This window comes from Molothrus aeneus, chromosome Z (assembly GCF_037042795.1).
Source record: "Molothrus aeneus isolate 106 chromosome Z, BPBGC_Maene_1.0, whole genome shotgun sequence".
NCBI classification, from domain to species: Eukaryota; Metazoa; Chordata; class Aves; order Passeriformes; family Icteridae; genus Molothrus; species Molothrus aeneus.
The window spans coordinates 35,663,240-35,677,425 of NC_089680.1; positions in this window are offsets into that span (position 1 = coordinate 35,663,240).

Below are 14,186 nucleotides of genomic sequence, written 5' to 3' on the forward strand. Positions count from 1 at the left end.
GCCCTGCTTTCCTCTGTCCAGGCCGTCCCACAGTGCAGGAGCAAGGGGGACTGTTCCCATTTAGGCCAAACAAAGTGTAAATCTCCTAAAAACTGCTCTGCTTTGCACTAAAATGGTTTCAGAATCAAAGTTTTGTGTAGCTGGCATCTCCCATCCACCACCCTGACAGCTGTGGGGACCTTCAGTGTGTTGCAGGGGTTATCCCCTGTGGTTCAGAGGAGCACCCAATGGATGCCTGGAGGCTAGAAACCCTCAGCTCATGACTATGAATTCTCACTGTGGTCAAGTGCACTTCTGGCTACTATTTTAATTACCAGCGCCTATCCCTACCTTGCTACCTAAAGGTTATTCTGATATTTTAATCTACTTGTTTGTATTTCATTTAGTCTGCCTCCATAGACCTGGGATCTGGCAGAACTGTAGGAGGAGCTGCCTTGTTCAGTCAGACTCAAGGTTCATCTCATTTTGGACTCCATCTTTAATTATGGTTGATATCAGGTTTTCAAGAGAGGCAATAGGAACCTTTTACCTATGGGATCTGTATTTGAGACAGGAGAGCCTGCTCACTGGCAGTCAGGCTCAGAAGGCACGGTTTAAAAACATATTTGTCAGCACTAGCTACAGCCACTCTGGGTAGTCTAATGTCCATATGCTGCCAAATCTCACTTTGAACTGTATTTCTTGATGCTACATTTCCTCTCTGTCACTGACACAGGAGTCTGAAAACATTGGCCTTACTGTTTTCTCCATTTCTCCATTCCTGCATTTACCAGGACTGGTAGGAGATGAAAATATACTGGGTTTTTCAGAACAGATCCAAAGCCAGCAAGTGCCTGTGTGTGTCTGTGTAAGAAATTCAGCTCCAGTTAAAATAAAGAGCAAATGCCATGCACATCACTGTGGACTGTCAATGACTCACCACACTGCTCAGAGCAAAAGAAATGCAGGAACAGTCCTTGTTTCCTTCTGCTGCCAAGTCTGTACCTTTGCCCATGGGGAGAAGCCTAGTTAACTGCTGACACCAGCTCTTAGTTGAGGCAAACCACTGTGAGCCCTTTGCTAGGCAAATGGAAAAACCCATCCAGATACCTACCTGCTTGTTTGTATTTGCAGGAGCAGGAGGAAGGCTTGTACTCCTTGCCTTCCCAGCCTTGCTTCCAAGCAGGGAGGAGAGGGAAAAGGAAGGCAGAGGGAGCATAGGAAGCAATTACATGTGTTCAGCTGAAGCCTGTAATTTACTCATCTTCCGATTCCATGCTACAGGCCTGTTGTGCAGTTTCCTCCCCCCTTCCATTAATTGAGGGTTAAAACCAGATCTGTTTCAATGGGCAAATCACTGACTTGCTCACATGTGACAAGTGCCTGCTTTCCCTGCCTTCATTTTTCCCTGGCAGAGCTCCTGCTGCAGCACACACCCTTGGGACATCTTGTTGGAGCTGCACCTGCTCAGGTGCCTGAGGACCATGCTGCACCTATTATTATTTCATAACTTGCAGTGAAAGTTGTGAAATATCCCTCTGGAAGTTCATGCATGGCATGCCACATAGAAAATCAAATTGCTGAAAGAGTGCCTGCTGTGAGTGGCACAGTGAGCCTGGGTATTCCGACCCAAGCAGAAGGAGAGGTACCATCCTTTCCAGCCACAGCTTGGGACAAGGCCAGATATTTTGGCTTGATCTGTGTGTCTCAAAGCACACTAAACATCAGGTCCTGCTGGAAAAGTTAATTAATTTGGACTTTGACTGACCTACTTGCCTCAACAGTGCCATCAGTTGTGGTTAAAGTCTCCCATAGTGAGATCCTTCCCGCTTCTGATCCTTCTCTCTTGTACAAAGCCAAAACAGTTGCACCTTTTTGCATCACAGCCAAGAAAAATAACAACAAACCTGGTGTAGTTCAGAGCTCAAAGTGACTGTTGTGTAAGATTTCCCTGCACCTTCATCCTCACTGGGCTGTTCTCAGCTGCCCCATAGCTCCTTCCAAAAAGCAGGATGAGCACACAGAGAAAATACTGTCATCACTTTCATCATAGGGGGCATTTAGACAGCATGGTAAATGTTTTAAGACTGGAAAAATGGAGCATTTCAGTATAGAGAGAGTGAGTGTGAGAAATGCTTTCATGGGCTGCCAAGTGCTGAATCACAACTGTGGATGTACCTCCTAGAAGCTGCTGGAGATGTCCTGTGAGCAGCCTGTGAGCACCCAATGCATGTGCACAAACACACGTGCACATGCAGACCTCTCACATGCACACAGCCCCTCCACATCTGCTTGATATGCCTTTCAGAGCTGGCAGCATGGGAAGAGAGAAGGGATAGCTGTGCTTTATAGCAAAGTCCAGAGAACAGGGTTTCTCTGTAGGAGCACCAGAGAACATAATCTCCCAAAGAAAGTAAGCTCCTCATTGCACAATGTGAAAAGGAATTTGGAAAAAGACAGTGGTGCAATCTTCTCAGGGCACTTACCAGGTGTTTTCATTGGGGGAACTGCTCCCTGTGTTTGTCCAAATGTCATTTCTCCCTCAGTCATGTAGTGTGCAGTGGAACATCAGCCACTCTTCAAGCCCCAAAAAGTCTCATTTCAGTGCTCATTCACTGTCTTGCTTTGTTTTGACAGGTGCCATGGAAAGGTAAGCTGCTCTAGTAATGCTAAGGAAAGTAGATATTAACTTTGCATTCCTTTGGAGGAATTTTAGTTAGCCACAATCTGAGGCAGTTAGCAATTGACTGTTAGAAGTGAAGTCACAAGAAGACATTAGGCTGAGAAAAGGCTAGAAATGGCTTAGCAAAGTCACAGAGACACCTCTCCCCCAAGTACAAGTGGGGGAGTCACAATGCTGGTCACATTGCCTGATGTGTGACCAAGAGATAGATGCTCAGTGACTTTGCTGATGTCTGAGGCAAAGGAGGCTATGCAGACCAAGATCCTGCTTGGTATAGTCACAGGACTGGATTAAATGTCTTTATTTTTTTTATTTTTTTTTTTTTTTTAGTTAGGGACTTTACTGTATTTAAAACAATTATCACAGATAAGTGAAAAGCTGATAAGTGAACTCAGGCTGCACTTTGCTTTGCAATAACTGAGCTGTGGATAATTACAAGATTACCCTGGGGGGGGCTGCTCCTTTACTCAGATGGATTTGAAAGCCAAAGCTTTGTGACATGGTGTGATGACTGTTTTAGGGACACAGTCAACCCTATCTTTCTATCATCTGTAGTTTGGTCATATGAGGTTGTTAACTGGAAGAAGGGAGCACATCAAGAACACTGTCAGGTGTTACTTGCAGCTAAGTTTCTGCTAGATCAGATTTTTGCGGTATCTCTTATAAAGATGGCTATAAATAAAACAACAATTTATTCATACTGAAAGAACACACGGGAAGATAATTAAAATCTCCAGAGAAGGAGCCTGAGATTATGATAAAAGGGAATAAAAATCTGGAAATATCCAACAATGACGTCTCAAACATCTCAGTCAAAAACATTAGATGAAAGAGAATTTCACCAGTTTCATCAGTCACCATCAGCAATAAAACACCTCCCTCCCCTTCTGTCCTATGGAAAAGTTCAATCCATTCTTCTCTCAGACGCCTTCTGCTGAGATCGATGGCGTGCCTGGAATCCTGAGATTCCGGCGGTTTCCTGCCCGGCGGTTTTGAGCTGAGCCGCGCACTGGGGTCGGAGCAGCAGCAGCAGCAGCAGCTGTCCGGCAGCACGGCAGGCTCCGAGCCCGGGGCATCTCCTCAGCTCCCGGCGCGGCTGGAGCCCCGCTGACCGCCCGCTGACCGCCCGCTCCCAGTCCCGCTCCCAGCCCCGCTCCCAGCCCCGCTCCCAGCCCCGCTCCCAGCCCCGCTTCCAGTCGCGCTCCCAGCCCCGCTCGCAGCCCCGAGCCCTGTCCCGCTGCCCGTCCCGCTGCCCGTCCCGCTGCCCGTCCCGTTCCCAGCCCCGCTCGCATCCCCGTTCCCAGCCCCGCTCCCATCCCCGCTCCCATCCCCGTTCCCAGCCCCGCTCCCATCCCAGCTCCCATCCCCGTTCCCAGTCCCGCTCCCATCCCCGCTCCCATCCCCGCTCCCATCCCCGCTGCCAGCCCCGCTCTCATCCCCGCTCCCATCCCCGCTGCCAGCCCCGTTCCCAGCCCCGTTCCCAGCCCCGCTCCCATCCCCGTTCCCAGCCCCGCTCCCATCCCCGTTCCCAGCCCCGCTCCCATCCCCGTTCCCAGCCCCGCTCCCATCCCCATTCCCATCCCCGCTGCCAGCCCCGCTCCCAGTCCCGCTCCCGTCCCGCGGTGGCCGCGCCGGCGGGACCGTGCGCCCGCGGGGTCCCCAGCAGCAGCGCGGCTCCACGGGAGGGCACTCTGGTACCACGCAAACCGAGCCGCGGAAGCATTTGTCTTTCTTTTAAAAAGGCAGTTTAGCGGTGACAGGTAATTTGGCACATTTCTCGCTGAGATGAGCCAAATGATTTGGCAGATATTTCGCATACGTCTGAAAATAGGAGCACCTGCTGTCCTACGGGGAGGCTGGGGATGAGGGGGATTTCATTATTTGTTAATTACAGGCCCTGTAACAAAACTCTCACATTGGGTGCGCCAACCAGGCCCTGCAAAGAGAGAGAGACCCATCTGCCTAAAGATGTACAGAGGCACTCACTTAAAAAAAACTTTCCTTCCAAGTGCCAGCATCTTTTCAGCCGTCTTGGACAATTCCATCACCTTTTAATGATGAGGAGTGTGATTGATCTGGTTTGTCAGTCACACCGCATGACTGCATTTGCATGACTGACAGATAAAGGTAGATCTGATGTTCTGGGGGTAGAGAAACTTGTGAAAACTCCACATCCTGCTCCAGGAACATAATTTTCCTTTTTATGGTCTCCAAAAGGGTCTGCTAAAGTTTAAGCGGGCAACAGAGAAGAATCACCAACAAAAACTTTATTAGAATACATGCAATACAAAAGAATTTATGACAGACTATAATTGTGAGTATACCAGAGAGTATACAAAGGAATTTATGACAGAACATAATTGTGAATACAAAGGAATTTATGCCAGAACATAATTGTGAGTATACCAGACTTCTGAAACCAATTGATTGCCCAGAATTCATCTCAGGCAAAATTTTCAGACTAGGAAAAGAATTAAAGAACTTTCAGAGATTGAAATAGGTGACAATAATGTGAAACATATGTAAAATACTAATGAAAATTATGCATTGAAATGTCTTTTTACATGCCCCCTTTCCTGATGAAGTAATTTTTGGTTTCAAATACTAATTAAAAATAGGACTGAATGCAGACAAGTTGGGTCTATGTGTGAATAAGCATTTTGGCAACTGTAATCACATAAATTGGCAGAAAACTGTACTGATGTCAGTCCAGACACAGTGCAGAATATGAATGCAATAGCAGTTGACAAAGTTAGGCAGGTTTTTCTCCTTTCTTCCTGTCTCCAAATCTACAGGGCAGACAGATGGCCAAAGCTGGATTATGTTTTTAACTGTCTGAACTTCAGCACTTCCCGCTTTGAGTCACAGTTTTGGTCCTGTATTAGGATCCCATTAACTTCACAAACGGTTTGGAGGAGCATTTGATTTTCTCATAATTGCTATCAGCCCCACCTCCAGTAAAGTCTAATGTCTTTATTTAATTATAAATATTTATTAAAAACCAAACCAAAGCTAAGAATCAGCTGTACAGAACACCAGGGAAAAGGAGAGCAGAAAAACAAGGCCTGTGCTCATGTATGAAGTTACAGGATGGAGAGGGTCCTTGGGTGCAGCAGTCCCTGCAGGGTCCAGACCCTGCAGGACCAAGCTGGGTGTTATTTATGCTCATAGTTCAAACATGATCACTTCCAGTAGAATTCCTCATATTTTCATGCCACATCTGTTCTTTATAAATTGCATGTTGACCCAGAATGTCTTCTGAGAATATCTACAGAAGAAAATTTTTAAAAGGAAGATTTTCATCAAAGCAAGCAAGCATGCAAGATCAAATGAAGATCTTTGCTCATTTCAAACATTTTCCTGTCCACTGGCAATGATGAAGTCTTGTTCCAGCAAAGATTCAGGCTCATATTTGCACCTCGGCCCAGCACAGTGAACACCTTGAATGCTGGTGAAGGGCTACAGAAGTGCTACAATGGACATCTCTGTCTGCTCTGAGTGTCTCTTGGGCTGCCAGAGCTGACCCCAGGAGTGCCCTGACAGTCCTGGGCACTGGGCATCTTTTGGGGATTGGCAGGATGAGGAATGGGATGGGCAGGTACAGGAGGATTGGCAGTGCACTGCTGGCCCTGACAGTGCCTGTTGATTTTTCTTGGGTGGTTCCCCCTCTCTGTTCTCCTTTTTATGCAGGAAGCACTGAAAATCTGGGCCTATAAATCTTTCAAAACATATAGTGGCAAGCCAGATGCAATTTCAGGCTGTAACAATTTTAAATAGTAAATATTACTAATTAGAAACACTGTAGTTATGTTCAATTATTTAAAAAGTTAAAAATAAGGGATTAGATGCTGTCTATGTGGAAAAACACATTTATTTCATTAATTTTACAAGATTTAGAGTTTATGTAGTCTCAGAACAAGCAAATGCCTTGAGCCAGCCACTGAAGAGATTAAGAGCAGCCCTGGGCACAAGAGTTAGATCCCCAGTCTGTCCAGACAAACTCTTGGTGCAAAAGGGATTCTTGGAGGAGTACATCAAATGAAGTTCACTTTTAGTTCAATAATAGGCTTCTAAGAAGATGCCACCTAGGTATATCCATCATTCTTGGGTTCACTAGCTTATTTAACATTACAGATTAAAAAAAATAGTCTGCAGGCAAAAAAAAATTCCTCTTGCTCTAGTTTATTCATATCACAGTTGAGGTTTTGAGGAGACAGAACTTACTTCCAAAGGCCAGAGCAACAAAACTTGAATTTCTTGTCCAGTTTTGTCTTGGATGCAACGTGGCAATTACTCTTCATGCTCTGCTTCTTCTGTAGGTTAGGTAGGTAAGGCAAGGTAGGTATCCAGTACTTGTAGTAGACAGCATATGGCAAAAAACCACAGAAGTGTAACTTCCTGGTAGTTTGTGATGAGTATATATACATCAGTTACTGATACATTTGATTGCTCTTTGAATATAGTCTGTATATTTTGTTTATTTTTTATTTCAGGTTTTTATGATGAGCAAAAATTGATACATTTGTGAGGAATCTGACTGGCAGAGCTTTAAATTTTTTCAAATATTAATTTTTAAATAATTGTTTTTGCTCCACTTTGGAAACAGTGAATAAATGAAAATCAGATCTTTTTAATTATAGCATCTGAACAGGACTTGAGATTTTGACCTTCAGACAGTCACAAGGACTGGGTCACCTGCACCATTTTACTCATTCCCTTTGCATTCTCTCTCAAGCAGGATTGTCCATTTTCTTACTATTTTTCTTCTTGATAAAATCTCTAGACTGATACCAAAATAGCTAGAGAATACTGCCTGCTGAAGTTGCATAACTATTTGAATTTCTTTTTTCTCAGGATAAATTGTGAAAAGTGACATTGAATTAATCCATTATTGAGAACATCATTAAACTATAATGACGACAAAGTGGTACAAAATACATTAATTCTCACGAATTCTTCATGATTGTAATCAGAATAGCTAATGGAAAAACATGCTACTTTTTACAATAAAAATGTAATAATGGCAGAAGACGTTGTAACTTGAATTGATTGTTGCACCAAACTTATAAATCAAAAGGCTTTATTTGAATAACAGACTTGTTTTTGTAGAAAACAAGTATGATATGAAAACTACTGTAGAGGTACCAGAAAGATACTGATCTGGTCATGTTGCTGTAGTAGAGTAGTTCCCTTTTTAGAGACAGGGTGAATTAACAGTTGTTAAAGAAATACGAATCTGGTCCAATGTTTAGTAATTTAAACACTTTAAAATCTTGTTCAATCTGAAACAATAGTAAGTCTGAAGGGGAAAGAAAATCTGTAATGATGGATGCTAATAAATAAAATACCCAGCCAGTGGAATTCGTCCAGGGAAATGCTCAGTTTATCCATCCCTTCAGGAACTGTTTTCCTAGCTCTCCCACGGAAGAAATGGTTGTGATCACAAATACCCTCCTTCCACTCTTGTGGCATCCCAGTCAGAGCAGCTCCTGGCAGCAGCCACCAAGCTGTTTAACTCCTGCTTTAGCACAGCACAGCTCCAGGCACACTCTGCCTGATGGTGCAGCACCATGTCAGACAGCTCTGCTTATTCCTGTGTGCCCTGGAGCACCTGAGCAGGGACTAAAGCATCACAGAAGGACACTGCTGGGAGCTGCCTGGCTTCCTCATGGGACAGCCACTAAGGACACCTCTCTGTGATGAGGAAGGGGCCACATGGAGACAGAAGCAACTGATACTTTCCTGTTGGTATTGGGAGAGAGGTCCTAGAATCATAATGAATATAGGGAAAAATCCCCAGATTATCTACTTCCATGACAATTTATTATCCACCACAGTCTTAAACCCACCCACTGGGGCACAAGGGGGTTCAACAGCAATTAGTTCATGAAGAGAAAAGGACTTAAAATTGTTGTCGGTGTCTCATTCTAAGAGTTTGGAAAATAAGAAGCACTTTTCACCCCAAACCATACAAATGGAATTCATATACGTGTGCATGTGTATATGTGGTTTATAGCTAGAACTGGAAGGTGATAACCACTTTACGGCAAAGGTAATAATTCTCTTATCTTTGCTAAGTGGAAAGACAATCTGCCTGATGGTAAAAACCAAGTTATTACTGCTTTTAATGCTGTTGTGAGTAAAATCCTTTATGTTCAGCCTTTTAAAATGAAGCAGGGAGCTCAGCTGGTAAAGATGGCTTAATGATAAAAGAGAGTTGCAAACTGGCTTATAGTTACCCTTGCAGAGCTCCCATAGCGCCATTCTGGTAATGATCATTTTTTAGAGAGCTGGTCACCTCTAGCATTTGGCTGAGCTGCAGGAATGCCAGTTGTAATTAAACAAGTTAAAAATACTTTTTCACAGCTTATTCAGGGTAACAAATACTTCCTGTTTTGCAAATACATGAAAACTAAAGCAGCTCTTCTCCCTGAAACATTGTTCCAAAATACTGGTTTCATTTTAATGAATAGGAAGAATTTTGCAGAATTTTCTTCAAATATTTTCCATGCATTTCCACCAAAAAGGCTGCCCTTGTTGTCCAAGTCGTGCAGCAGGGACTCACTCTACTGAGTCACTGCAGCCTGCTGACAGAACCTGCTCCTGCCCTCAACTTGGCCAGTGTGAGCCAGCTGGTCCACAAAAACAAGTTTTCCTAATTAGCCATCTCTACTGACAGGTAGAGGTCAGTTCTGTGGTGAAAATGGTGCTAGACTAGGAAGGCCTAAATAATAGGACTAAACCAGTAAGTAATGGTCAAAGAGAGGAAATTCACCCATCACAGGCCAGGCTGTGAGTATAGCCTGATTTCCCCAGTGTGCGTTCTGTCAGAGGAAGTACAAGCAGCCTCACCAGGCCTGCTCAGCAGCAGGGTGGGCACATGTGCAGTGAAGGAACCCTCACTCTGCCTTCAGTCACAAATAAGAAGTACACGTGGGTCCTATGAAAATGGGACTTGCAATGGGCTGCATCAGACTGCTGGCAAGGTACCCCCAAGACATTTACCTGATCTGCTCTTCCAAGATGACCAAGCAGAGAAAATCAGATTTGACTGATCATGCAACCCTAACCTTGCTGCTTCATGTGAAAATTGATTTCATGGCTCTCAACACAGCTTTCTGAGGACAGTGTTTATTGTGTACCTCTTAAGCACACTTCTATGGCACTGAAGTGTAAATGGCCAAGAGACAGGCATAACATTCCTGACAGACCTGTTGAATTCATGCATTGTATGACAATATCATGACCATAAAGGCTGCTCTTCTTCTGTTCCACTACACATATTTGAATTGTTATTTTGTCCTTATTCTCTCTTCATTCACCACCCTGCAGTAAATTTTCTCTGTCAATGAAGTTCTTGTGTGTTGTGGTGCATGTTTTTGATCGTAATTTGGTCCTAGTAGTCAGTTTTATAACCCCCCCCTATTTTGCATTGTTGTAACATTTATTATTACCCATGGGTTGTTCCTTTCCCCCCTTTTGTTGGTTTTGCCCTAGTTATCCATCTCCCCAAAGACCTGCCCTTTTGTTCCAGTTCCTCCTCCCATTGAATGTAAATCCCTCCCCAAGCCTGCCCCTTTCTCTAGAAACTTCCCTATCAATTTTGTATCCTTTGAAACCCCATTGGTTTGTTTAAGTTGTTCTCCTCCCCTGTACTCCCCTGTTGGTTTAGACATTGTACTCCCTGCGTTGTGTTCCACCCCCAGTTTCTCCCAACTGGTTCAAGACTGTATCCTCCTTTGGGACCGCCCCCATTTATAAGTTGATGAGTGCTTTTGATTCAATGTCTTCCTGTCCCTGACTGTCAGAGGAGTAAACACCTTTGGAAAACATACAGAAGACCTCTCCCTGTTCCTTGTCCCTACCCTTGGCACAGTCCTGTCCCCAGTGCAGCCTACCCATGCCGTAGAGCAGCTGTGCCCTGCAGCCTCACCCTGGATTCGATGGCTACCTGGGGGTGGCCCACTCTTGTCGACGGTGTTGGGAGCTGGTCAGGCTGAAGAAATCCAGCACTGCAGCACTTGCCCCATGAAAAAGCCTGTTGGGTTGGTTAACCCAGGCAGCTCTCAATGTGTTGCTGTCAAGGTCCCATAGCTCTTGTGGCGAAAAGCTGGCAGGACATGCCAGCATGACAGTGCAATGACAACCCCTGTCCTGGATCACTGAAAGCTGCAGGCTTCCATCACATGGAGAATCATCCTGACCCCACTCTTATATTGTTGAGATGAAGCAGAAACCCTACCCTAAGAGACTCTAGTCCTTCAAGACATCCCCTTAGATAAATGCCTTGTACCTAAGCAGTTAATTAATTTTAGAATGACCTGTTAAAGAGTATATAATATTTTCACATTACAGCTAAATATCATCTCCTGTAAAAACAAAGGTATTTAAACAAATAAAAACCTTGCAAAAATAGCACTTGAAAAAGTATATTTTTTTAACTTCCAATTATAATTATTTTTGAAGCCCTGAAAAGTAGTTCATGTGTTGTATAAATACCCATCAAATATCGTAGTTATTGCTTGCATCACAAAGGGTAGTATGTTCTCTTCTGTTCTTTAGCAACATCAAAATAGCAAAGTCCATCCCTTCAGATGCTGATGGCAGTGTGTCACCCTGCAGGACAATGGGAGTTGAAAAGAGAAGAGGAGAAATACATGTCACATCAGGGTTCTCCGAACCCCTTATGTCATGCTGCCTGTTTCAGTGTTGCAACACACTGAGTTCAAAACAAAATGGTTTCATAACCATATGGTTTTGGTTTCACAACAAAGAGACATTTATGATGAATTGTTGCCATAATGTGTTACCATAAGGTTTTCCAGGACCAGTGTGCTGTCAGTGGCAGTCATCCTACCAAGTACATCCCAATTCTAGTGCATATAAGAATGGTCTGTGAGTGGTTAAATGGTGGCTATATGAATACATAAAAATGCTGTTGCTGATGTAGAGAATTTGGGTAGCAGTAAATAAAGCAATCCCTTTAATCCTCTTACTTCCTAAGTAAATAGTATGAAAACCCATATGCATAAACAACATTAAATATGTCTGTATGAAGAAATACAGCTTGACCACAGGGAAGTTTGCAAGAAGTGATGAAAAAGGAGCTGTGAAACAGGGGCAGCAGGAAGGAGCTGTGTTAGACCAGTTATCCAACTCTCCAATGAGTTCAATGAGGTCAGTGACTGCTGTTCATGACCCCCACAGCCCAAGCTGCTGTCTCTTAGCCACCTCTCTGGAACATCAAATAAAAGCTGAGTTGCCTTGTGAGGATGCCACATCCTTGCTCCAGAGGTGCAGGAGGCACATCTACCCTGTGTAGCCATGGAGCTTCCAGCCAGCTTTGCAGAAGGCACCACTGGTGATGCAGCTGTGGCAGTGATGGAGTTCATGTGTTCTTGTGAAATCCATGCAGGAGATGAGGGAATATCCATGGGACTAATTTGTGTCAGGTGGCATCCACACAACTGCAATGTTTGCAATTGCCAAGTTGGCTATTCTAAAGCCAGTTCAGGCCTGTCCATAGAAATATAAGAACAAAAATAGCCTGCAGGTAGTTCTACTGTAAGGTATTTCAATGTCAGTGTTTTCCAGCTCATAATCATATAGCAGAGTCAATAGGAGGGTTGCTGGCTTGGCTGAAAGGTCCTCCATGTCACTCTCTCCCATTTTAATTATGTGCATTACAACTCAGCACTGTTTCATGTTGTAAACTGAAAGGACCAACTTGAACATGAAGACCAAATAGAGGTACAAGCTAATAGTAGTTATATATAAAAGAGGTAATTTCTGTCCTCTGAATGAACCTGGAGAACAGCTCTGTGCCCCTGCTGTCTAAGGGCAAATGGTGTCAGTCTTCTTTTTGAGGCATTAGTCCTTTTCACAGAAGACCACCCTAACTACCACACTGCACCCTCTCATGGCACTCTCAGCAGAAAATTCAGTACAGGGATTCAGAACCCAGCTCTGACTTATAGAGAAAAAGGCTGTGCAGAGGTAAGGGCTGAATCCCCCTAAGGGATAGGAGGGAACAGAAAATAGAGAGTTGTGTTTGGTAAAGCTGGGCACTGTCCTGGTGAGGATGGTAAGGTTGAGTTACCATTCTTCAATCTCCAATGTGGGTAACAGATTGAAATGTGGCCTCTTGAAGCCCTGCCATGAGTCTAGTTTCTGTGATACTGAAACTATGGAGTATGTTAATCAGTGGCCTGCATTGCAACAGAGAAACCCCCTCCCCCAGCAAATCTGCAGGTGACACTAAATGAGGAAGATTAGCCTAGGCACAGAAGAGCAGCACTTCAGTCTATAATCACCTTAAAGGTAAGATATCTGAGGGTGTCAATCCAGACACCAGAGGTTCAAGCCACCAGTAGCCCCATGAAGCTTAGCCATGAGAAGCAGAAGGTTTGTCCACTGGGCAGGACAGTCAGAAGCACAGCACAGCTGGGGAGTGCCTGGCGATGTCACCACCCTGTTGAAGTGGACCAAAGGACTTGGAGTGGACTGCAGGTAGAGGCACTTGCCAGGCCAGAGCAAGGCCAGATGCCCACTGAGGTGCATCAGATGGAGTAAGGCTTTTAGTCAAGGGATGCTTTCATTTCCCTCTATTCAGTGATTCTCTTCTCCCAGGATAGAGCCCAGATTTGGAAATGGGATCTAGGAGAAGACTACCGGGATAGATATGACTGCCAAGGAGAAGCTTGAGGAGCTGATGTTCAATCACAAGAGAGTAGGGCAAAGGAGTGACCACCTACAACAACTCAAAGGGAATCTAAAAACATGAGAGAGTCAAACCCCTCCTGAAAGATGACACAAAAAACAACAATGGCTGCAAGTTGTGCCTTGAGAAGACCAGAGTAGACATCAGGAAGATTCCTTTGCTAGGTGTGGAATTCAGCACAGAAGCAGGCTATTTAGGGAGGCTGGAAATCCTCCCTGAAGGTTTTCAGGACTAGAAGGAGTTAGAGATAATGGGTGGGTAAAATGCTACATTAAAGCAGCTCTACTGACAGAAAAAGAGGTGAGTGTTACTTCTTAGTATTCAGCATGGAAAACAGCTGTACTCAACATGACTGCACAGCTCCGTGATTTCACAGCAGGGATGCTGTACTCTGAAAGAAGCATGTGCATGTTGAGGCCACATTCAGCAAGGTGGGGGATATGTCACAGGTCCTTCCACTGTGCAGAGGTGAATTGCCCAGTTTTCTGAGTAATTCTTTTCCTCCTGCTCATGGGGAAGGGTAAAAAGGTACCTGAGGCAAGAACGAAAGGGATTTTAATGAGATTAGGGCTTGACTTTGCTGTAAGCCATTTAATGAGTCACTGAGCATATGGTTCCCTCCTTCCACTGAAAAACAAGAAAGGCTTGTTGATCATTCAGCAGTGCTCCGCATTTCTGCCACTGTGCTGCAACCTGGGCAAAGGTTTGATCACTGTGGGGCACAAGGTGGAGCAAACAAACCTTTGCCTGCTCCTCCTTGTGCCCTGCAGTGATCAAACCTCTTCCAAGGATGCAGCAAAAAGC